Below are 6,307 nucleotides of genomic sequence, written 5' to 3'. Positions count from 1 at the left end.
TGTAAAATACACTTATACATTGTAAAAATAAAGTGTTAAAATAGGGAAATGTGATTAAGAGTTTAACACTTGTAATAGGTAGAAGCAAATACAAAACAGTTCCTAGGCTGCCACTATACTTGTTCATAGATGATAAGCAATTAAAATGTTTGATTATGAACCTCAACTAGATATCTACTGTAGTTCATCAGAAATATTCCATCAGTTTTATATCTTTTGGTATTTTAACTAAAATTCTTTTCCTCTCTACTGCTGCTTTATGATGTTAAAATAAATGTCACCTGGGAATCAAGGACTGTTCTGAACGCCTCCCATGAATAACAACATAATTCTAGTTGTCAAAGGTGCTTTGATTAATGTTCTGGAGAAAATCAGTTAAGCTTCATGCTCTGGAGTTTTAGACATCTTTAAGCTGGAGCACAGGATACCATAACTCCTATCCTTATATTTCTAAGCCATGACTGGAAATTTTATAGACCCCTTGCTAAATATCAAGACATTTAAACTCTCTTTCTTGGTTAATTCATTATCTTATCTTCAAGAGGGGAATAACAAATATTTTGATTATTTATCATGTGAGATAAATCACAGAAAAATGTGTGCAGAACATCCCAGAAAAATATTTATCAAATGAAGAAAAATGACACAGAATGATTAACCAAAAACTGAAAATTATTTAAAATTATGGAAACATTCTCTTTACCAAAATATTCTGATTACTATAACAAGAATACTAATTAATAACAATTGCACACAGTACTGAGTGACAATCAGTTCCCTGATGGTTTTCTTCTTGTATCACAAAGAAAAACAATAAACATGTGAATGTGAGGTGCTGAAATCACTATAGGAAACAATAGCCCTACTGCTTATTATCACTCAAATATTACTGACAAGAATTCTTTTATCCATGATCATTTTTTTGAAATGCACTGTCTGAAAGCTTTTGAAATTCCTGGTAAATGAGAAACAAGAAAGTATAAAAAGATGAAAATTGTTTACTGACTCTCTAAATGCGCTATACAAAATTCAAAGACAATGTTGAACCTAGTGCCCCTTTAAGAATCTTTTTGTTTTGTTTCATTTTGTTTTTGTTGCCAGTCCTGGCATGTGGACTCAGGGCCTGAGCACTGTCTCTGGCTACTTTTTGCTCAAGGCTAGCACTCTACCACTTGAACCACAGCGCCACTTCTGGCTTTATACTATATATGTGGTGCTGAGGAATGGAACCCAGGGCTTCATGTATACAAGCTGAGCACTTTACCACTAGGCCATATTCCCAGCTCCCCTTTAAGAATCTTGACAGGTTCAGAATTCTAAGATTTTTCTCTGTGTTTGGAGATATCTTTGTGGGAGAAGATTTTCAAAGGACTTGTATCCATAAGCAATGCATAGTAAGCATTTTAAATAGGGGACATTATGACCATGATAGTAAAATTAGTAGCAATAATTATAATTAATAATACATGATAATATTAATCATAAAAGTATAATGGCAATAGTCACATTTTTGTCTGGTATTGAAACCACGATATCAACTACAGAATAAAGCATTATTCTAATAGGAATTTAATGTGATTTGCTTTCCCCTGAAACACAGAAGACAGAAAGTTACCTATCAGCCATAGATATCGCTGTAGTGTTTTCCACAAAAGCTACAGAAGAGCTCGGGGCATCTTACATGCCTGGAATTCCAGCTGCTCCAGATGTGGAACACTTGGGTCATGAAGTTGAGGCCACCTCAGGAAAAGCTAGAGAGATCTTGTTGTTGTTGTGTTGTTGTTTTTTAAGGTCTAAATTCTATATTTTTTGGTTGGATTCCAAGTTGTGGAAACTAGCCTAGTATGCTCAAATCTTTGGATTTAACCTTCAATAATTTCTCTTCCCTCAAATAAAGGCCATAGGAAAAAAGCATATCCAATCTAGATATCATAAGGAATAAATTTATTTCTATTAGGAGTCAAGGTAAGCAAGGTGATAATGCTTATCTTGTAGGAGCAGGATTTAATCTGAAGAACAAACATGAATAAAAATAAAGAATAATATGGTACATTAGCGTGGTAAAGAGCAAACAGTAGAACATCAGTACCAACATAAAGGGATGGGTAGTGTTATTAATTATTATTTTTATTGGCATTATTAGGTTTTGAATTGCATGTTTGCTTGGCTTTCTTGCTCACTCAGTTAATGTTCTACTAAGTGCATCATGCAGCCAACCTAGCTTTCTTATGGAAGTGGAGTCTGGATTTTCCTGCCCAGGCTGACAATAAACCCTAATCTTGCAGCTGACTGAGTTGCTGGGAATACATCTATGATAGATACTCCAGTGCACATCTTAAGTCTTTATCAAGAAAACCTTGGTAGTGGTAAGGCTAAAAAGGAGGTTGTCTGTACCATGAAACATGAGAAGGAATAGAGAATATGAAAAATAAATCCAAATGTAGAATTTATCCTGAAGTTCTGACAGACAGACACACAGACAGAAAGACAGAGAAAAGCAGAGAAAACCTAAATCAGGAGACACTGAGTGCTGCTAAATTCTGAACTGACTTCCTATAGTAGAAGGACCTACAGATCAGACTTAACTTATGGACTTAGAAAACTTAAGACACTGACCTCTTCACAGAACTGAATAAACAAATATTATGTTACTAATTTTTTTTTTTCTTTTTGCCAATCCTGGGCCTTGGACTCAGGGCCTGAGCACTGTCCCTGGCTTCTTCCCCCTCAAGGCTAGCACTCTGCCACTTGAGCCACAGCGCCGCTTCTGGCCGTTTTCTGTATATGTGGTGCTGGGGAATCGAACCTAGGGCCTCGTGTATCCGAGGCAGGCACTCTTGCCACTAGGCTATATCCCCAGCCCACTAATTTTTAATCTCCACAGAAAATCAGAATGCAGCAGCATTAGCATTCTACAAAATGGAGATCAGCCTCAGTTACCAATTTAGGTTGTACTCAAAGAATTTGCTAAAGAGGTTAAAAAACAACAACACTTAAATGACTCCTAAAACAAATTAAAGATGTCTGGCAATCAGTAACACAGACTTCTCATTTATTATTACTAATAATAATAATGAATAATAATAGCAATTTTTAGTGGTCCTGGTGTGTGAACTCAGGGCCCAGGCATTGTCCCTGAGCTTCTTTCCTCAAGTCTACATCCTTATGACTTGACCTACGGATCTACTTTTTTTTTTTTTTTTTTTTGTGGTTCATAGATTTTACTTCGTAGGCTGGCTTCAAACCTCAATCCTCAGCTATCAGTCTCTTGAATATGTAGAAATATAGGCATAAAACCATAGATGCCCATCTAAAATGTTTATTAATCATAAGGTCCCAGAAGTTCAAGGTAAAATTTAAACACTCTTGAGAACTAAATTAAAAACTATAAACTTGCAACAACTGTGACTGCTCCAAGATATTTGTAAACTAAACATATATTCCCTACAACCCTTACATACAAAGTAGCTCTCTCTTTTCTCTCTCATACACATACTCACAATTTCTCTGAAGATGGGACATAAGGATAAACAACCAAGAAAATTAAAAGCATGTTAAGTCCATACTATCAAATCACCACATGATATTGCAACTAGAAATTAATTTCTACCTAAGCTTATTAAAAGAATTCAATATGAATGGATTACAAAATGAGTATGTAACAGTTTTGAGTTTATAATTTAGAGTAGAAATAACTATCAAAGAAAATTAATATTGTAAAAGGTAGTTTAAAACCATGTACAACATGGGACACAACATGAAAGTCTGGGAATATAGAAAGGGATTTAAAGAAATGTTATCAAGTGCAAAACTTTTAACAAGGTCCATTAGGAGTTTGTCAAGGAGGAATTGTAGACAGAAAATCTTAGCAGAGATAATAGTCAAGAAACAGGAAGAGAAAAAACTATTATATGAGTTTACTTGTAGATTTATCAGCATATTCTATTTTGTAAAAATGAGGGAAACCATGCAACCTAGGTTTCTTTGGGTCTGGCATACTTCACTTAGTATATTTTCCCCCAAATCTTTCCATTTCTTTATGAATAAGGAAGTGACACTGTTTCTGATGGAAGCATAGAATTGTGTATACATAGAACGTTTTTTTTTTTTCTCAAATTTTTATTATCAAACTGACGTACAGAGACGTTACAGTATCATACGTTGGGCATTGGATACATTTCTTGTACTGTTTGGGGCGCGTTGGTGGTATAGTGGTGAGCATAGCTGCCTTCCAAGCAGTTGACCCGGGTTCGATTCCCGGCCAACGCAGCGAGTAATATGCTTTGGGGGTATAGCTCAGTGGTAGAGCATTTGACTGCACATAGAACGTTTTCTTGACCTATTTGTCCACTAAAGGCTTTTGGCTTAATTCCATAACTTAGAAAGTGCCTGTAAATTTGCAAGTAAACTCAATGGATAGTAACAGAATTACACTCTGATAGGATTAATGAAATGTCAATCTAACCATTCACACAGTGAGAACAAAGGAAGATATTCCTAGGAGAGAATCGCAAAGGCTCAATATCTATGTATATATGATCATACATGGTTTGATGGTTTTGACTCCTGTACTCTTTGTCTTGTAGATAAAGTTTACCTGATTTGGAGTGGGGAAGGGGAAGCACAGAAGTGGTGGGGCAAATTGTGAACCAATTCAGCAGCAATATTCACTAGACACTATGTTGAAAAGGAAGTATACAGCTTGCCATGGATGGGGGAGAGGGAACCTTGGAGGGGAAAACTGGAAGAGAATCGTCAAAATGAAATTTACGCTTTACTTGACTTATGCAACAATAACCCCTTTGTATATCATTTCTACAATAAAATTTGTTTTTAAAAGCATCTTCATTCCACAGAAGAGATGTCGTATCAGTCATTCTAAGGAGAGAGGAATTAACTAACATTTAATGCGCCTCTCCAATATCAACTTTCTCAGCTGTTATGGGCAGCAAAAGTGGATACTTACCTAGATATGGAAAATCAAACATACCAGATTAGCATGAAATAATATATTGCTAATGAGGCTCACCTGTGAGTTTTATAGCATTTAAACTCTTCATTTTCTCCAAATAATTCCATTTTAAGTATTATTCTGTCTACTTAGGGAGCTACCTAATAGACCATATAAAACTACTCAGCCAACGATTCTGTGGGAATATCTTGTACTGTTTATATTCATACAATCATCTCCATACCATTCTCACCTAAGAGATCAGTTAGTTCCAAATATTTAATTATGAAATAAAGTAACAAACCAGGTGCCTGTGGCTCACATCTGCAATCCTAACTAATCAGGAGGCTGAGATTTCAGGATGGAGCTTGGAAGCCAGACCTTGAGACTTTTATCTCCATCTAATCACTAAGTAAAACCACAATTGGAGTGCTCAGGCTCTGAGTTAAAAATGCTAAAAATATATGACAAATACTTACAATACACTACTTTACAAAGAAACTAGACATTGACACATAGCTTAGGTCCCTAATCAGCCAACTAATTAATAGAATGCTAGAACTAATTAATAGAACTAATAAACTAATTAATAGAATGCTATCCTATATTTGGAGATTTTTACAATTCATTTTACAACTAAAATGAGCAAAATGTAGTATATCTCAATGCCGGACAATGTACAGAGTCTGGGAGTTAAGAAGGAATGGAATTAGTGTTCTGAAGATATGTATGTGCCCTCTATGTGACCACAAAATGCAACCTGTTTGGTAATTAGGATTCTGTCAAGGGAATGCAGCACAGAAAGAAAACACAGTGAGGCACTACCCCTTCCCAACCATGCTTGTCAGATGACCAAAAGACGAGTGGCCTTACTGCCAAATTATCTCTCTTTTGTAAGTAATTAATCAAGACCTTATTGAATAACATTCAGAAGCAAAATCAGCATGTCTAACAATCATACCATATTGTTTTTAAGTTCTTTGTGGAAGGTTTTATATCCTTCTCCAATAGTGGCTTCATTAGCAGCAGCAAGTTCATGTTCTTTCCCCTATATTTAGTTTATGTTTTGTGCAAAACACATTAGCTTTTGTTCTTTTCACGTGACCTCCAGCTTGCCCTCACAGAACTGTAGCCAGTAGATACTAGCTGTTAAAGACAGAAAGGTTTGTTCCATGCTGAAGGCGACCATTTATAAGAATCATAGCCAACAAGGGAATGAACTGTGATATTTTCTCTTTTTTACCAGGAAATAATGATTGTTTGTGTTCTTTCTGTTCTTCAGAGAGTTCAGGTTGAATAATTAAAATGAAATTTCAGTCGTGTGATAGGTTCATTTTCTTAGGTAAATAAACATGC

At 35.5% G+C, this 6,307-nt stretch overlaps 1 non-coding gene across 1 annotated transcript; it reads left to right on the top strand.

Annotated features, from left to right (window-relative positions):
• Nucleotides 1-4,197: 4,197 nt before the first annotated feature.
• On the top strand, nt 4,198-4,269 carry Trnag-ucc. The gene has a single exon. It is a non-coding gene; the product is annotated as a tRNA-Gly (tRNA).
• The last annotated feature ends 2,038 nt before the right edge of the window (nt 4,270-6,307 follow it).

The sequence above is a fragment of the Perognathus longimembris genome, chromosome 5 (assembly GCF_023159225.1).
Source record: "Perognathus longimembris pacificus isolate PPM17 chromosome 5, ASM2315922v1, whole genome shotgun sequence".
Lineage (NCBI taxonomy): Eukaryota > Metazoa > Chordata > Mammalia > Rodentia > Heteromyidae > Perognathus > Perognathus longimembris.
The sequence above is the reverse complement of the archived record's forward strand: the minus strand, read 5'-3'. Positions and strand labels throughout refer to the sequence as shown.